Genomic DNA, 20,381 nt, shown 5'->3' with positions numbered 1-20,381 from the left:
CACCCACTCCTACTCTTTATGTCTTCTTCTCAGTACAGTAGCAGAGACGGTGAGCCACTTCAAGGAGTGAGAAAGCGGCTTTAAAAAAAAAAAAGTTGCATCCTTTCAACCTCTCCAACGCCCCCTGAGTGTCAAACCAGACCTCTCTCTCTTTCTCTCATTCCTTTACAGGAAATTGTGGTTGAGGAGATGTCAGCGTCGTCAAACTACTACAAGACGATCATGTTTTTTTTTCTTAAACCTGTGCCAAACATAGAGGTGAGATCCATAACAGTTGCTTACAAACACTTTCCGAGGGATTGGGTTTAAAAAATAAATAAAAAAATACACACATCACACCTTTTTTAAACTTAGACTTGGTGTTTTCAGTACAGCTCACCTTGTTCTTGTTCTGATCACCCAGTTTGTGAAGGCATTTGATCTTCATGCGCCACAAAAGGATGCTCAAACAAAAACGTGACCTGCAAAAACAGTGGTTTGTAACCTTCTAGATTGTAATCCCTCACTGTGGACGTCTAAGATGCCTTTTCAGCATCTGTAGAGATTTTATCTGCTCTCTATTTCTGTAAATTTCCACAGACCTCCTGAAATACATGTCATGACCTGCAATGGGGTTCCCCATGACCAGGATGGAAACGCAGCACTACGCTCTATTGTATCCTTTTAAAATACACACGTAAATTATGAATGTAACACAGAGTGTGTCACCTCTGCTGATAACAAGGTGACTTCATCTCATTGCCATTTTATTGGCATCCTGGCTAAAGTAGCTTTGAAGATGCCATCTGACTGTAAAGGATTTCAGACCTGGTCCCTGTCTTTGAAGCAATCATTTCAAAGGCAACAAGAACGCAAGTTCATTGGACACAATTTCAGTCATTTTTGTCATACTGAGGTCTCCGGTCACTGTTGGATTTCACGAATTATATAAACTTGGTTACTGAACTTTACCCTTTACCCTTCTGGAAGTCAAGAAAGTAACGTGGTAAGATTGATCATGTTAAAGCAGCAAATATTTTTGCATGAAGTCACAGTGTAGAGAATACAATAATTTCTGAGACTGTTATAAATAAATGTAAATAAGCCAATAAGCAAGACAACCCAAGTAAATACAAACCGCATTTTTTAAATGATGATTTCATTCATTCAGAGAAACAAGTTATACAAACCTCGTCTGCCCTGTGCAAAAAAGGAATTGCCCCCTAAACCCGATAACTTGTTGAACTGCCCTTGGCAGGAAGAACTGCAATCAAACATCTCTAATAACTGGCAATGAGTCTTTCAGATCATTGTGGGGCCATTTCTGACCACTTTTCTTTAAAGAATTTATTTAAATTTAGCCAGATTCAAGGATTTTCGAGCATGAGGGACCTATTTAAGGTCATCCTAAAGCATCTCAGTTAGATTTAAGTGCAGACGTTGACTAGAACACTCCAAAACCTTCATTTTGGTTTTTTAGCTATTGAGAGCTAAAGTTGCTGGTTTGTTTTGGATCATTGCTCTGTTGAACTGATGGTATTCTCCAACAGGATCTTCTGGTAGAGAGAATTCATTGTTCCATCAATTACAGCAAAGCAGCCCCGGACCATCACACTACCACCACCGTGTTTAACTGTTGGTATGTTCTTTTTATGAGATCCATGATTTAAGAAAAGGGCCACTGAATTTTTTTATAAAGTGTTAGGATAGCTTCTTTTCCTAATAGATAAAATGATCAAAAAACACTTATTTACCCGTGTTAGCTTTGTCAAAGATTTGTTAGATAATCTGAAACATACAAGTGTGGCAAAACTAAAAAATTGTGAAGGGGGCAAATATCTTTTTCACAACACTTTATTAAAATATGTCTTATATAATCTGGCCTACTTTCTGTTTATCACTGCGTAGAGTGGCTTAACAAGTAGCACTGTTTGCTAACAACCAGTGTTGGTCAAGTTACTTGAAAAAAGTAATCAGTAACTAATTACTGATTACTTCCCCAAAAAGTAATCCCGTTACTTTACTGATTACTTATTTTCAAAAGTAATTAATTACTTAGTTACTTAGTTACTTTTTAAAAACACGATTTACAACCTGAAGAGGTGATAAAGCGATAGATCTTTCAGCCCAATTCTACTTTTTCTACATAATCCATCATACAAAATGTAATCAAATGGAAAAGTCTCTTTTTAAAACTTGTTTTATCAGTTTTAATCTTTTAACTTTATGCATCAAGCAAAATTTTAATTATGTGCAACATTCTCTGACTTGAATAAATTAGTTTAACATTTAAACCTATTTTCTGCACATTCCAGCACATAAAATAAAATATTTTTTGTGTTTACACTCACTCTTTCAAATAGATGCAAGTAAAACACAACAGAACATAAATAAAGTCAAAGACTCAGCGGTCCTGTTGCTCTATTTTCACCTGTAAAGCAGGACTGCGGTAGGCGGAGGTTTTCCCTGGTGCAGGTGTGCCACGGTCAGTTGAAGAATCCGCGAGCTTCTCTGTGAGTTTCCCATTACGTCGTTGCGCACTCGGTGCTTGCTTGGAAGTTTAGGGGGTTTTTTTCGCTGTAAAAAGAAGTTTTCTTCCCACGCACGATGGACGCTAATGTTTTTGTCACTTTTTATGGAATCAAACTCAAAGTAAGGACAGTACTTCCACGCTTTAAACGCTGCACGCTCATACTCTCTCCCACAATCGATATGTGATCCATTGTTGATCTGCACACAGCTGTTGTCACTAACGGCGCACTCGCTTACGTCACTGTTGTGAGACATTCTCGCAAAAAATCACGGTTTTAGTAACGCAGTAACGCAGAAACGCAGCGTTCCTACGGGAAAGTAACGGTAATCTAATTACCGTTTTTGCAATAGTAATCCCTTACTTTACTCGTTACTCGAAAAAAGTAATCAGATTACTGTAACGCGTTACTTGTAATGCGTTACTGTAATCTGATTACTTTTTTGCCCATCTCTGCTAACAACAATCATTTAATAGCTCATGGCATTCAAACTGGGTGAATCAAGAAGACTCCTCCCAATAATTTGTGAGTTCCTGCATGTGCACACATAGGTCATGCCGAGGACAAAAAGACAAATTTCCAGTACTAATATGGTTCATGTAGCAAAGCCAAATCTCATACGGACTGACTGTTGAATCTTGAATGTGGGGAACAGGAAGAGAGATATAGATTGAGAGAGAGAGAGAGAGGCAGGCAGGGAGGCAGAAAAGGTGAGCTTCAGAGAAATTAAACTAATATCACTCTCCGTCTGTAGTGGCTGATATTTCATTTACCAGCGGGGACTGAGGTGCTGCGACCCCCCCACCCCCCATCCCAACACCATCACCACCACCACCTCAACCGTTATGTCTGTCAGTGGCAGGCCCCGACACTCCCCTGCAGGTGATAACAGATTAAACCTATTCCATTTCATGCCTCAGGCTCCCAAATACAATCCATGTGGGGCTCCTCCAGGCCCTGCGGCTCCCCTGTGCCCCCCCTCCGGGCCCCCCGCCCTGGGTAGAAAGCTGGCAGCGGCTGCCCCAGTCCACTGGGCTAAGCCGCTGAGATGGAGGCCTGCAAGATTACAGGCCATCTGAGGAAATTACTGTGTGTGTATGTGTGCATGTGTCTGTCCAAGAATGTGTATGTGATGGTTTCTGTATGTGTGTATAATAGGGTTATGTCAGCTTAGATGGTCCATGTGCTGTATTTAACACCGTCTTGCCTTCTCCTTTTCACTTATTAAAGTTTAGAAAGTATCTCAGAAACATAATTGTGACTGAATGTGCGTACTGATTGTAAAGTACTTTGGATCTCACCTCAAGGTGACCACCACAATAAATAGGTCATTGTCTCTATTCTCCTCTGCTGTCTTGATGTCTTATTTCTCAAAGTCAGGAAACAACTGTAGGATGCTGCTGAGGCACTTCCCCAGCTGCATTCCTGCACTCCAACCAGGAATGGTGTCAGAGGAGGAAATGAGAGAAATCGAACCCACTGAGTTTCCTCAAAAGTGGGCTTCCTGAACTCAGGAAATGGAATGGCCCCCCGGTGTTTATAGGTAGACCTAAGTGACCAGACCTTTCCACTTCCCTGAGGCCTCTTTGCCCCCTAAGCACACTTGGACTCACATCAAAGTGTTAAAGCATTAAGAGAAAACACATTACATGAAAAAAACGAAAACAAGCTGATGCTGTTCGTCTCTTTCAAATGTTCTTTCTTTGCAAATCCTAAAATGCTCTGCAGGCATTTCTATCTGCTCTTCCATCTATCCTGGTCAAGTTGTGGGTGTAATTTGTCATGAAGTAGGTGTTGATGGTGGCAACAGATAACTGACTAAACACCTCACCCGCTGCCAAGCCATCACTCACTTTAATTAGAGTGGCAGAACAGAGTGCAGATGTTTTAATCTCGGAAAATCTGACAGGGACTTGGTGTAAATGACTGAGTAGGAAAATGCTAATTCGATGCCAGTATTACACACCTTGCATTTCAAATGATCGTGCTTTTTTGTGTAGTGAGTAGATTTGAAAGTTTTGCAAGTTTTCGATGCTTCTTCTTTTTCCATACAACTTGTAAATGGATTGTCTTTATAGGAAATTTAAATAATTTCATTTTCTTTATTTTTTTCATGTGCCCTTGCTCAAATGTTAAATTAAATGGAAACTAAATGCTGGCATTCATGCATGTTTGACTTTACTGCCCTGATAGTGTTGTCAGTTTGCATAAACAATTTTTAGTTAAGGATAAGTAATTAGCATAGATGTCAATGCTATGTAGAGGGCATTTTTAGCTAGCTAGTTGTTTTTATTCCAATACTAGCAATACATGTACAGCACTGTACAAAAGCAGCCAGTGGCAAAAACATAATTTGTTTCCATCTCTTTGGTTTAATCTCCAATAAACACGAAAGCCAAACACACACATTTCACACATTTCAGCCAGTGGTGTTGGAGATCTTGTCAAAATTTATGGAATTATAAACTCTGAAAAGTACCATCAGATTTTGATCTAACATGCAGCACCATCTGGAAAAGACACAAGACACAGGTTAATTTTCCAGGATGAAAATGATCCCAAACACACTGCCAACACAGCAAAAGTATATCTGGATCGAAGAAAAGAAAAAAGAAACACACAGGCACACAAACACACTTCACCTCACCTATCAGTTATGCGCTGGCCTTCTCTGATCCTGTCCTCGGCATATTTGAAGTAATGTGGGATCATCTTGACAGAGAATGGAAAAAAGAGGCAGCCAGTATCCAAAGAAGAGCTTTGAATGTCCTTCAAGAAGCCCGGAGAACTACTCCTGAAGACTATGGAAGCATCTGAATTGAGAAACAGTCACAAAATGACTACACTGAAGAAAAATGGTTTGATTCACACTGAACAACCTTAATGCTTCTCAACACTTATATATTTACTTTTGAAGAGATTCTGGGCCTCTTCAAGAGATTGTGTGCTATTATTGGGGATTTATTTTCTGACTTTAGTCATGAATCATGGTTCTCATGGACTTCATTACTTATCAAAACCTTTCCACTTAACAGTTTTTCCCAAGAAATCTGACATTGTTTCAACTGTCAAACCAAACTGTCTGTTTGATCTTCTCTGAAGTAACAGAGCTGAAACTTTCAGAAAGAACTTATCATAGTATCATCCTATGTTCAGCCAGTTTTTGCTGTAGAAGAACTGCAGCATTTCGCTTCCTATCCTTGTCCTCTACTCCCACCTATCCGCTTTCATTTTTCCTTCAAAGATATGACAAGCAAGAGTTACACAATACCAGGCTCGAATAAACCTGCTCTGTGCTTTGCAACAGCCAAATAGCAATTCCTCCAATGACCCCTTAAGCGCCACAGATTACCTTATGAAATGGGAAATGGCGATTATGGCTATATTTACAACTTACTTAGGCCTTACTTGAATCAGCATCCCAAAAGAGAAATATGAAAAATATAGATTTATTGCCTGCTTATGTACCCAAGCCTGGATCATCTGTGATTATACCTTATATTCCTATTTTCAGACTGGCATATCGTAGAAAATATGCTTTTTCTTTAGAAATAAATGTGGTCCAAAACTACAGCTGAACTTTTTCAATCCTCCCAATGCTCACATGGAAGTCTCGGAATTTGTATGTGCGTTTGCGGGGAGTTAAAAACCCAATGAGGGGAGCGAGAAGACGCGAGCTCTCCACAGCTTAGTAAAACTCTTCAGACACAGAAGCAAGAAGCAAACAGTATTTCTGAGAGGCTGGGCATTGATGTGGGATTGTGATGTGTAACTGCATAACTGATGCATAACATAGCGTAGAGGAAAATAGCAAAACGGAGTGAAGATTGAGAAAGAAATCAAGAAATAGAGATGTGTGTATTTATACTGTATCTCAGCTCTGCACATTTGAGTGTGTTTGTGAGTATGATTTCTCTCATGTATCGTTCGCACTGAGAGGAGCTGGCTGATGATAAACAGGATTAGCGGATTATTAGAGGGGGCTGAGGTGTGTGTACGAGTGTGTAACGTTTGAGTGTGACAGAGACGTGTGTGTTTATGCGTTTGTCTGCATTTGTAGCCGCTGTTTGCTTATTTTCCTCCTATTCCCTCGTCACACCCACACTCAACTTCTCTCACTATCAGTGCATTTGAAAATCCTCAAAATAGCTGTCCAATCAATGCTTGACCTGCTTCTGCATCAATCCCACACATCTAGTCATGCTCCTTTTAGCCGGTACATTTCATGGTAGTATCTATGTCACTAAATCAGTGCTTTAGGCGAGGACTCCCACTGCAGACATACTGAAAGGGCCATGAAAGAGAAAATGAAGTCATTAAGCGAGACGTGTACTTCTGCTCTGCTTTACTTTTAAGCCTCAACAAAGTGACTCCCAAAGTGTCGATTGCGGAGAAACTATGGCCGAATTTGCATGAACTTAACAGAGTGGGGGTAGAAGAAAGAGCAGGGACCTGTTCATTACCAGGTAATGGAGGATGATGAAAGGCAAAGTGTGAAACAGCAGATAGAGATTTGGGTTTATGGGCATATGTAAAAGAAGAAAGAGAAGGCTAGAGGGAGCCGAGCAGATATCATACCCAGCGTGATAAGTAGCACTGCTATCAAAACGCTATCTGTTAACTAAATTTCGTGTGACTGTGGTGGTTGTGTGTGTGGGAAAAGTATATATATGGGTGGGGAAAGTACACAAATATTCTCAACCCTCAACAACCTGTGAACAAGATAAGTGCATTCAAGTGACAAAAGAAAAATGTGTTTGGCTCCTCTTAGTTCTGTCATGGCCTTCTGCAAGCTCTATGGGCCTTGCAACAACTAGTGCATGGAATTATTGCTTGCGTCCTTTAGGATGGCCATCAGTTTTTACTGCTGAAAGGCTTCTTCTGGCTGCACTTTTTCAGTCTCACCTCTTATCCAGATTTGGATTTAATATTAAGAAGGCCACATTTGTATCTGAATCCTGGACAAGCCCCCCATTTATGTTAAGACCCTTTAAAGACTTAAATGCTAATTGCGCACACACAAAAGAAGTGTTAGATGTTTACACATCTTTTAATATAATGAGTCATACTACCTGTCCAGCCAATTTTGACTTTTTCAGATTTGATTGTCATAAATCATGTCTATTGTTAATATTAGCAGATCTAGTTACCAAATTAGTATACACAGAGCAGTAACTCACAACAATATGATGCTAAAACTAGGATGTTTACATTTACGTGTGCAATAACCATAATATTTTTATTGTGATTAATGAAACGTTTTTTTTAATCTGATTCAAATTGTTATACCACACCATAATTGAGCAACCCTAAAATATTTGCTTGCTTGCTACAGTGCAGTCTTTATTTTACGCTTATGCTACTTTGTGCTTGGACCTGGTTATTACTGCCTCAGTAAAGCGATTTAACTTTATTTTTTTGGTCTTTCAATGATCAATGACTTGAAATATAACTATACTATTGCAGAATCCTTTACAGCATACTTATTACAATGTGCAGGGCAAAAAAAACCTCTTTAATTGTGGAAGGCATAAGCTTCTATTTATCTTATAGTAGGCTAATAAACTAATATAATTGAAATGACAATAAAATAATGAATGAAACTGAGCCTTCTCTTGGGATTGTTAGTAATGTCTGTACACAAATAGTCAATGTAGTCCGCTGAATTTAGGCACATGTGCGCACACACAGACACACACACAGACACTCATCACACACACGCTTAGATGGGAAACCAGACTTTCAGTTGGTGGTCTTTCCTGTCTGTGGAGCACAGGTGTGTGTGGTGTGTGTGTGTTCTCCCTCTCTGTTTTTAAGGTAACGCTTAATTAGACCACAAACTGACAACTGCTGGTGCTCCTGAGTGTGTGCGTTTTAATATTTCCACTTTAATTCTCATTTCTAAGCAGTTTTTTTTTTTTGTGAATGTAAGCCTGTAAATATTTCAAAAGTCCCAACAACTATATGCTACCAAGTACAATCGCACATTTCCAAGACACATATCGACACTTTGTGGGCCCCCCTCCTTCAAGCACGCAAACACCCACAGTCACTCTCGCCTCTTACAGAGCATCCTGTTCACAAACACCTCGAGAGCAAGTTATTTTGTGCTTCTCGGGCTCACTTGTACAAAGGAAGAATTAGGGAACTTATTTGTGTTGTAGCGTGCACTCACTTCTACAAAGGGGGAATTAGGAAGTTATTTGTGTAGCTCATGTTCACTTTTTAAGAGAGCAAGCCATCAGTGGAGCTGTTTATCTGTGCCTGTACAAAGCCAGGATTAGGGCCCTGTCTTTGAGGCCTGTTCCGTAATCCCTTTATGGATGTCACCTGTCATCTCTCTCTAATCACCCTCCAACTTTCTCTCTCCCTCCACACCTCCACCTCCGCTGCTGCACTCCCCTCCTTCCATTGCCCCCCTGCTATCTGCTCATCACAACTGCCTTTTGCTTGTTTCCCTGGGACAAAGATGAAGAAAGGAAGGCAAAACCAGAGCGAGTTCAAGAGCGAAGGATGGCAAGAGCGCGAGATGGGTTTTAGGGAAATCAGAGTTCATAGGAAAAAGAAGGGAGTGTGGCAGGGAGCACTAGCATGGAAGACACACACTCTGGCACCCAGCCTAATACCCCTGGAGGCCACGAATCTAGCTTCCCTTTCCCTTCACATCTTCATCTTTCTCTGTTTCCACCTTATCATAAATTCCCCTGTCTCTTAACTTAGTTTTCCTTCTCTCCTTCACTCTCATGCATTTCCTTTTACTCCTTTCCATACTGGCCATCAGTTATTTACAAGCCTGGCATGCATGTCCATCCATCCATCTATCCTGTCCTATCTGTCCATCCATCTCTGCTCATCTCCTCTCAGCTTGCATGTTTAATGTGATGTATTTATCCTGCGTGTAATGCAAGCCGCAGCTGGCCATTAGTCAATTATGAAATTTAATCGTAACAATTATGAGAATCCATAACGATTAACGCAGCATTTCCTCTTTCATTTACCCCTGATGATTTTGCAGTGGGGCCATGAATCCTAACTTCCTTATCTCCCTCTCTTTGCCCCACCACCACCACTTCCCCCTCCACCCCCAGCTCCCCCAAAAATAAGCCTTTTCTTTCTCCTCACAAGGCCGACTTCATAGCGCCCACACTTTTCATCAACCTGGTCAGACAGGCTCCTTCAAGCTAACTAATCGAAACTGTGAATGAAAGTGTGGTTTAAAGAAGCAGGGAAAAAAGTAGATCTCATTAGGCCTTGTCTGGCCTCCATCACATTAAGCCTTCTCCCTTTCTTTCTGTTTCTGGGCAGTAGACCGGTGCAGTAGCGTGCACGGGGCCAGGGACTGAGGAATCTGATAGGGATAAACCAATTTGCCGTCCACACAAACATCCCAGCAGGCTTACGCCCCCGCCCCGGCTCCCATTGCTCATTTAAGATGGCGGTCGGAGAGGCCAGCAATTAAGTTTTAATTAGGTGGGGTAATTATTGCCGGGCAGGAAGTATCAGACGCCAGGCTGATTGTTCTCTGGCCCACGGAGGAGGGGATGCAAGCTAATGGGGGGGATGTGGGGGTGGTGGAGCTGAGAAGGCGAGGAGTGGGAGACACCCCCCCCCCCCCCCCCCCCCTACCCTTTATACCCACTCACACTGTTCATGACCTTTAAATCTGAGACAAAGTTTCCACCGATAGTTCTGTGCAGGTCATCTGATAATTAGGAAGTCAAGGCACCTGTTTCAGATTACATATATGCAGGTAGTAAGTTTGAACTTTGTATTTCACAGAAGTTGCACAACTTCAGTGGCACAGTTCACAGCATCATGTTTAAATACAATGGAGTGGTTACAGGCAGAACTAACAATGAATGTAGGCTATTACTGTTTATGTCATAGTTGCTATGATCAGGGACATTGCAAAATAGCTAGAAGTGGCGGCTAGCTGATTCATGGCTCTGGGTCACTGCCCCCTTTCAATTATCCAGAAGAAAAAAAAGGAAAGAGGAAAACATTAATTACTTTTATATTGCAAAATAAACTCATTTACTTGTACTATGTGCCTGGTAGGTGTTTAATATTAATTAAAAATGGTTTTCAGATCGCATTTGGCTCTTGCCTAAATTGTTTGTGTATGAAGGTGCTTGGATAAACCTTTGGCAAGCAGATGACCCTGTGTTGCTTAAAGCATTTAGCTCAAGATAGAAAACTATAGGGTTCTGGCATGAATGGTAATGCTACTTTTCAAGAAAGTTGATTGATTGATTGTATTTCTTTAAGTGTTGGCGTGTTACGTCGAATGCTCCGGAACCAACAGAAACCAATAGTTAGCAGATTGACAGGTTGAGACGTGACTAATGCTGCATGAATGTTTTACATGTAACACACATTAACATGCCAACCTTTCAAACAAACAAAAGCAAACAAATTACTCTCCGTGCACACAGGATGCACAAGTGCATCAGGAAAAAGGAAATAAAAAACCCAAATATTCGTAGACCCGATTAGCACGCCATCAACCATTGGGGAGTGGGGGATTCATCCACACAATTGCCCGAGACCCCCATACCATCTCTTATCAGCAAACACCACCAACCTCTCTGCACAAACACACACGCACAGACACACACAAACGGACCATCAATGATGTCACAAGGCTAATCTCGTCGCGCCTCGGAACCCAATTAAAAAAACAGAGATGTGTGGCTGCCAACATCAGGAATCCAATCACATTCCAGGAAAAGGCCCGTAATTTCCTTGGCCTTCTGCTGAGGTCGAGATAGAGATTGAGAGTACAGCAAGCAGAAATGGGTGCAGCTCATCAGACTTGGAGCCCCGGAGGTAGGCCCGAAGGGTGCTCAGGTTGGACTTGGGTGTATCTACATGTGTGAAGGTGTGTATGTGTGTGTGTGCGTGCCAGTATAGGAGAAGAAATGAAGCTCTTATATAGGCTCAGAATGGTTGCCATGGTTAAGATTAAAAAAAAAAAAAACCCACAACAACAGATTAATTCATCAAAAAACCCTCCGCCCACAAACACAACAAAAACACACAATAACTCTTTAGGGACTGTTAGGCCTTGTTATAGCTATCAGTAGTAGTAATACTGTATAGTGGTTGACATTCATGTGTTTGTGTTAGACTGTTGTGTATTCTGAACACACTATAAAAGTCTGAGTAAAACATACTAATAACATACACAACTGAACTAAAAGAAAATACATGTGTGATCTAACCAAAACATATTGGACCTGATTTTTGTTTGACTAGTGCAGTGGTTATCGTTCAGGGGCCAGTTTCTCAAAGTCCTGCTCTGACCATGGTTTATATCCTTGTCCGGTGTACAAAACTCTTGACTATATTAAGCGTAACAAAATTGTATTCTGAGTGAATCTAAACAAACAAACAAAAACATCATGGCTGACTAAAGAATCCCATCATACTGCTCAGCTCTTTTCAGTTCAACAGAAAACTTAAAACGGATCGGTTACAAGGATATTTGTATTTGGATACAAAAAAATGACCAATTCCTGTGAGTTATTCCGCAAACTGCCAAGACCACAACCTTTTATTCTAATTTAAGGCAGAAGCAAGTCAAAGTTGCTGGCGTTCCATTACAGTATTTCTTAATGCCCCCATTCTCACCTCCACCATTGCACCTTATTCTTTACTGCATAACAACCTGATCCCATCATTACCGTCCTGGAGTCCTCCCAGCATGCAGACTTTATTCTGTTTTCCACTCTATTTCACAAATACATGTTCTGTCACTGAGCTCAAAATTGAGCAAAACCAGAAGAAGTAAATATTGTCTCATTTTTCATTTTTAACAGACTCAATACTCAAAACTCATACAGTATTAGTATGGAAGTGAGACACGGATTATGATTTTGTGTTGGTCCTGACTCACTAATGATTGAGTTTTGAAATCTGGCATGCTTCAGGTCTGAGCTAGCACAGACTCTGCGCGCACTTTAATATTGAAAGTAAGAAATAATTGTAAACTTAATGCTAAGTGAACCGAGTTAAAGAAGCAAGAGTGGAGGACTGCCGATTTTTGGGTTGCTCAGTATCCATGGTGCAGGGAGGGGTGTTGGTTGCGTTGGTGGTGGTAAAGGTTGTTAGTTCATGACCTGGTCAGGAATGCAGTCACCCTTTGGAGAAGAGCCACAGGGACTTTACACCAAGGGGAAACTCTATACCTCAAGTAGAAAGCCTGTCAATCACCTGTGGGTCTCTGAAAAGGGGGGTTGAAGGGTCCAGCCCCAGATACACTCATACCGACATACCAATGCGGACCAAATGGAGAAACTCAAACGTATATTTCCTCTCTTGCTCTTTATTTTCAGTCTTCAGAAATGTACAAAACCCTGGTGTCTGTCTGCCTCTGTATTTTTGGGCAGGGGGGGGGGGGGGGTTGCTCCTGCTTGCTCAGATGGAAGCAAACACAGATGACAGCTTCCTTCCTCACAGTAAACACTGCAGCGCCACTTAGACATGGGTCAGGGACAAGAACAGCCCTCCTACCTTCTACCTTACTCACCCACAGAAAGAGACTCTCCAATACACAACCCACCCTCCTCCCCTCTAAAGGTTCAGGTCGGTAATGCTTCCCAGCCTTCTGTCATGTAGCCAGACATGTGACCTGATGGTCCACATTACCTTTCATCTCCTCACAAACACATCCTGAGTATCACCTCATTCTTGTGGACTCCCTTGCCTTCAGTGACGTAAAAACACACACACACTTTGCACTTTAGTCCTCTCAGCTTAGTCTTAGTTGGCACTAAAGGGTCTTTAAGAAGATAAGACAACACTGTTTCAAGAGCTCATTGCTGGTGGGAAAAAGGAAGGTGAGAGATGGACATGCTTATTGCTTGGAAGACTTTCGGCAACATCTAGATACAATAACTAAAGATTTGTTTTGCTTAGGTAAGCATATTGTAAAGTAAATCTCCTTTAATACTTTAGAAGTAAACCACATTTAAAATTATACACATACTTTCAAATTGGGAAATAACAATTTAAATGATAGTTTAAATTTTTTTCTTGAACATTTCTGAAGACTGCTCTCTTCTCGCTGTCTGAAAGTTGTTCCTAAGAAATGTCTTTTGTCTGTTAGTCCTCTCATCATATGGCTTAATAACAATCTGCGTGGCAGTACCTACAAGCTGTCCTCGCTGTCCTTTATCCATCTATCTATTTTCCATACTTCTTATACAGTCTCTTGGTTTGGTGGTGTGGCAGTGGGGAACACCATTTTTCACTTAGCTGACACTTGGGGGGAAAAAGCAGGACATGTCCCTGACAGGTTGCCAGTCTATCAGAAAGCCAATACAGAGACACACTTAACCACGCACTGTCACATCCACATAGGTTAACTGGTGACCGTGTTGACTAACATGTATGAGGTGTGGAAGGTGTTTTGAGTAAATCACACATGGAAAATGAAAACCGATATGTAGCAACATGCTCTAATTAGAGACTGGAACCTTGTTGCTAGGAAGCATGGGACCACCACCTGAACCCGTATTTGGAAAAATCTGTTTACAGACTTCAAGGAATCATCTGTTCTGGGACCACATTGGTCTGTTGTGTACAGGACACTCACTTCATAGATGCACGTTGGGGGATGGAGCCTTAGTTATCTGATGCAGCAGATGCCTGATCCAGGATGATTTACTCCCATGGGAGACAATAAAGTTATCTTATCTAGAGTAATGGTCTGTGGAAAATGTAGATTGTGTTGTTTCTATTATAATGTTTTTAATTTACCTGTATCACCCTGACTCAACAGGATATTGTTTGATGGGACACTTTGGTAATGCCACGTCTGTGATTTGAGACCCAGCTTCTTGTGTACAAATTAGACTAAACCAGAGCCAATTTTGTGCCCTACATCACTAGATAGCAAACAAACATAGATATTTTTGGTCGCTGGTATGTCTGGCTCTCTTCCACAGCATGTCTTTTGTCCCGTCTCCCTCCCCTCATCACCAACCAGAAGGCTGTCTCTTGCTGAGCCTAGTTCTACTGAAGATTTCTTCCTGTTAAAGGGGAGTTTTTCCTACCCACTCTCACCAGTGATTTCAGTGATTTCTCAAGCTACCAATCATTGTGCAGTTATCGAATTATGTAATACTGCGAGCAACAACCAAAACAAGTAAAATGTATTCAACAAGTGACCGTGACTGGTGTTTTGAATTGCTGAGGGCAAATTAATTGGAAATGAATTTGCATTAGAGTGATTTGAAATTTTGTCAGTTATTCTACATTTTTTATGATTCTGTAGTTCTTTAAAACTGTTAACCATCAAGCCATCTTCCAACGCTCAGTGTTCCCCTGCAAATTATACAATCGACTGTAAATAACAGCAGCACCACTACAGTATGGAAATATTGGTAACTGATTCTGTAGCCTTTAGTGCTTTAGGCAATCAGCAATGAAAGAAGAAAAAGCCTAAACACAAGCCCACACAGTAAGAATTCAAGTCCAATTATTATTAGGTGGTGCTTGTTCTTCCACTCAGAGATCAGGAACGACCTGGTTCTGCTTTTTGAAACATATAAACTGCACATCGCTCTAATTCAAACCCACCGTTTAGATAAATCGCTGACATTTCACTGGAATCTTGCACACATGAAATGATTTGGACGGCTACTAGTTCGCTCTGTACTGATTCAGGGAATTAATTGGTACGCTTTCATCCTCGTTTTCAGAACAATGCTCATTTATTTATGCTGAATATTATGCCTGGCATGTCAATTAATTATCAGCAAATTTGTTGGTAAGATTCAGCTTGTGTGTGAGAGTAATTGAGTGTGTGTGTGTGTGTGTGTGTGTGTGTGTGTGTGTGTGTGTGTGTGTGTGTGTGTGTGTGTGTGTGTGTGTGTGTGTGTGTGTGTGTGTGTGTGTGTGTGTGTGTAATTGAGTGACGTTGCCTCCGTGGGGAGCTGGGGATTGGACTGCCAGTTCTAGATGCAGTTTTCACGTCCTAATTGAAGTTGGTCTTTTGAAGTAATTAAGATAAGGGTGTGGAGACAAAATAATTGGTATTATGCGACAGTAATTAAGCCATGTTTTTTCTGCCTTAATTCAACAGCGTCGGCTTTTCTTCACAAACAATGCTGCCGTCTGCCGCTGTTGTGTTGACTCGGCACTTTGCTTTCATCTCTGTTTGTGTTTTTAACTGCGGCCCTCAGATCACCTTACTGACCGCTAGTAGTGCACACACACACACACACACACACACACACACACACACACACACACGATAATAAACTCAGCTCATTACAGGGCACAAAACTGAGATTAATGCAATGGTCCATTATCCTCTTTCTAACATGTTCCTACACCAGTTTATAGATCAACCTTTGGTGCACTGTACAAAAACACAAAATTTGCCTACAAAAACAGTCAGAATTCAACCTCTCATGACCGAGTTAGAGAAACAAAAGTGATGTAATTCTATTTATTAAACCAAATTACACCGCTCCCAAAACCCCTGCTGCTGGAGCCTCAGACATTTATCTAGTCCTCATGGAGTGTGTGTTTGTGTTATAATCTGTGTGTGTGTGTGTGTGTGTGTGTGTGTGTGTGTGTGTGTGTGTGTGTGTGTGTGTGTGTGTGTGTGTGTGTATAAATCTCTGTGGGTAGCAAACATCTTTGCTGTAAACCGCACAGCTCGGAAAACACCACTTTAAGCTAATGGTAACCCCTCTTAACCCGCTAACAATATGTAATTTCACATTGTTCACCAGAAACTGGACACCATCCACACACACACACACACACACACACACACCTCCACACACACACACACACACATACACATTGTTTTAGCTTTCCTGATACCGAGTGTCTCTGCAGAAAAGCTACTTTAACACATCAGCCAATTTCTGAAGAGACTAATCTCACAAGGTGTACGTTTCTCACTTATTTACATAATATAATTCGAGAGACATCACGCACACACACACACACATACACACTTATGCACACTGAGAACACACAGAAAAGTGTACATATACACACACTTTTAAGCCAGGCTGCAGGATTATAAAAAATTCAGAGGCAGGCATGAACAAAAAGAACATCTTAAATGGTGGACGCGTGCATTTGTGTTTGTGTATGTGTGCCGCGAGCACTTGCGCGCACACTCGATTTTAGTCTTGGCCCAGTGTCAGCCAGCAAGCTAAATCCTGCTCCTCCCCACACCTACTCCTGACCCCCCCAACCCATCACCTCCCTGAGCTTGGCCACAACTAAAACAGGCAATACACACTTGCCTCCTGCTGAACACATGCAACCAAAACCAAACCGTACATGTGTACGCGTTCTGGGGGCTCACAGCTATTTTGGAGAGGGATGCTACAGCTGAATAAGAGGGAACATTTAACAAAAATGCAGGTGCTACCAACAGTCTTGGTTGCTGTCCAGTTTGGTGGCAGGATGCTTGCTTCTGAATGTGTGTGTGTGTGTGTGAGTGTGGGTTTTAGTGTGCGTCTGTTTCTTACTATGTGTGACATTACCTAGCTGCGGTTAAAAGCAGGAGTTGTCAGTAGAGTTAATAAAGGCTTCTGGAGCAACATCTTCCTATGGTGGTTTGACCCCCCCACCCTCACACCCTCACCCCTCACCTCCCCTCCTTTTCTACTTCCTTATGTGTTTGTGTGTCTGTGGGTGGGAGGTTGTAGGGGGGACATGAAATGCATCAGCACCTGATCACCGGTTTAAAGCCACAGAGAGTTTCTCTTTCTCAGTTTTTGGTTTTGTGCCTTTCACCTGCACTCCACCTCAAGTATATTTAAATACTAACATGGAAGGGATAATAGTGAATTGCTGATTCCTGACACCAGTACATTTCAGAAAGTGCATAACTGCATCATAATAGCATGCTTGCCTAATATTTTTGTAACAATCTGTGTCTATAAATTTGTTGACACGCAAGTAAAACACTGAAATACGTGATCCCTCCCCCCAACTTAAGAAGTAATAAATTCAAATTTGTTTTTTAAGTCTCCTCAGCACTAATAACAAAAAAGCTCTAATAATTAAAATTCATATATCATACAAATGAGAAAAATAATCACAAACACAGTTACAGGATCTGATTTTGCAACAAGTGCTGCCATCATGAACGTGTAAACCTAAAGATAAATGTGATGGGTAAATCTCAACTAAGCTGTGCTGACCAAGTTAGCTGTTAGTTTTAGCCACCTTTGTGAATATAGTCACATCTGACATGCGAAAAACAAGATGTTGATGGCCAACACCTAAACTCGAAGGTTCAGAATAAGACTTCAAACTGTGCTACATGCTATAATGAGGCACGGTTTAGTAAATGTCCCACACTCTCTAAATGAATGTTCTAGTAATCATCTAGGGTGCATTTGGATGTTATGTACCACTAAAAAGTAGGTATCTCTGCATCTAAACAATCAATAAATGCAGATTCCCAACCAAGCTATGTAGGTGCTAGGTTGGTACTCAGGGCTAGCGTAATAGTCTTTTGTCTTTCTCCAAAAATGGTCCGTTTGTCCTCCAAGAAAACTAGATAGCCATTGCCAAAATCTATAACTTAAGTATTGGTTGTCCATAAACAGGTCACATAGTCACAGTGACTATGTTCATTTGGTTTAACAAATACATACCCATACTGTAGCACTGTTTTCACAGGACTCTGTGCTTCAGTGTGCAGGCAATTATTTATGCAAAGCTTTCGTGAGGTCTCGCCACAGCATTTCAATCGATTTGAGGTCTACACTTTGGCTGAGCTACTGCAACTCTTTGATTCTTTTCTCTTTCGGCTGTTCTATGGTAGATTTACTGCTGTGCTTGGGATCATTGTCCTTTTGCACGGTCCAATTTCACCCAAACTAGCGGTCAGACAGATAGCCTCACATTTGACTCTAGAATACTTTGGAATATAGAGGATTTGATGACAGTAAGGTGCTCTGGTTGTGTTGCTGCCAAAGAAGCCCCAAATTCTCACACCTCCACCAACGTGTTTAACAGTTGGTATGAGATGTATCTGTTGATATGCTGTGGTTTGTGCATATTGCACGGTGCCACAACTTCATCAAACACAACACCGTGCAAAATCTTCAAACATCTCCACTTTGGCCCTTATCTAAGGACATTGTTCCAGTTCGGAAGGGTTGCTGGAAAATCTTCCAAACAAGTCATACTTGTTGAGTGTTTTCCTTAATTGTAGTGTCACAACATGCCAGCCGAGGCCTGTAGTGCCCCAGGTACGGCTTCTTTTTTTAACAATTAAGCAATGCCCAGCCTGCTCTTGAGGTGAATTTGCTGAAATGTCTACTCCTTGTAAGACTGTTAGTGAATGTTTTTCACTTGCGACTAATGTAACTGCTGAATGGCTTAATGGCTTAATATTGTTTGGAAATGGCTTTACAACTCACAGATTTGAAGGGAAATAGCCATTTTTCTTTGTGATCATTGCTGAACACTTTCCTCCTTGATATTGTGCTAACACACACGATGTCAAGGCCAGCAAACATTTCTCAAGACAGTAAAGGGGTGCCTAGCCTTTTAAATCCTATAAAAGTAAATTACAGAGGACTGCATAGAGTCCTTTGAAAACTTTCGTTTTCACGTGAATGTACTTGGATCACATTGAGAAAAGTAGGGGTGGTGTATACACTCAGGATGTTTATGTGTGACAGGTCTGGTTTCTCAATCCCTGATTGTGTAGGAAGAGTTGGTGAACAAAGAAACAAAAGCTTAGCGTGTGTATTACAGTAAGCTATGCAGTCCATGTACCACACCTTACAAGTAATTCTAGTTCTCCTATCATCAGCATAGAGACACAATCTTCTTCCATTATATCTTATCAGACTTACCTGGTCAAAATAACATTTATAAATATGTGATATATTGAATTGTGTAGCCTCATTAATAAAGACTTTTAAAAGCGTTTTCTATCTAACGGACCTGTTTATGAGCATTGTTTTTCTTTCCGTTCTGCCATGCATGCATGTTCAATCTTTTGCAGTCATACTTTTGTGCTTTTATTTCTAATGTTTGTTTTGATTTCAACTGTGTTACAGCCTACATGAATCTTTTTACCTTTCACACACAGCACACACTGACACAAACCCAGTAACATAAACATTACATTCCATTTCTATGGGCTTGGCTCTGTTCTTAGTTCTGAGGGTTAATTATGAATACAAATATCAAAGCCTTCATAACAACAAAAGTGTTTTATAGGTTTTCCATACTGTTTAGTAGAATTACCTACATGAACAGAAATGCAGATGTCACGCACATGCTGATATCATAAAAGTGTCAGTTTATCTGAACCTACTCAACCCATTAGTGAAAATATCACTCTCACTGCCTGTGTTTGCCCCTCCAGGCTCTACTTTGGTCGACCAAATTAAGAGTCAAAAACACTTTTGGGTGCCACTAATGAGCACAGATTACCTGCCTAAGCTTCACCTGGCAGCTTGCACCCACCTCCTTTCCAAGTCTGATATATCCAGGCAGGTAAGGACATAGCAAAAATTCAGCCCCACCTATTTCTAGCAGCTCTCCACCAATCAGTGCAAACAGAACAACTGACACTATTGAGTAACTACCATAGAAACCACAAAACCCCAAAGTTATCCATAAATGTAGGCCAACAACTGTTTCTCAAGCTGGGAAATATTAAATGGATCACTGAGAAACAAAACAAGACACATGGCGCATTTGATGTGAGCAATAGCCATTAAATAATGTAAAGTTATGTGATGCTGTCCCTTGGATTGATCTAAGACATAAAATGATGGGAGTATCCATGTATTTCTTGCCATCTCAATGGTCTGCAGTGTCTTATCTTGAAACTTCTACCTTAGTACTGTTGCCTTGGTGTTT

The 20,381-nt window shown here is 41.0% G+C and overlaps 1 long non-coding RNA gene across 1 annotated transcript; it reads right to left on the bottom strand.

The window, feature by feature from the left end:
- Window positions 1-4,862: 4,862 nt before the first annotated feature.
- Window positions 4,863-19,988, bottom strand: LOC145421306 (uncharacterized). The gene is made up of 2 exons (XR_013902639.1): window positions 19,950-19,988; window positions 4,863-5,323 (listed from the first exon to the last, which is right to left on the bottom strand). It is a non-coding gene; the product is annotated as an uncharacterized LOC145421306 (long non-coding RNA).
- Window positions 19,989-20,381: the final 393 nt, after the last annotated feature.

Source organism: Astatotilapia calliptera, chromosome 17, assembly GCF_964374335.1.
Source record: "Astatotilapia calliptera chromosome 17, fAstCal68.1, whole genome shotgun sequence".
Taxonomy (NCBI): Eukaryota; Metazoa; Chordata; class Actinopteri; order Cichliformes; family Cichlidae; genus Astatotilapia; species Astatotilapia calliptera.
The sequence above is the reverse complement of the archived record's forward strand: the minus strand, read 5'-3'. Positions and strand labels throughout refer to the sequence as shown.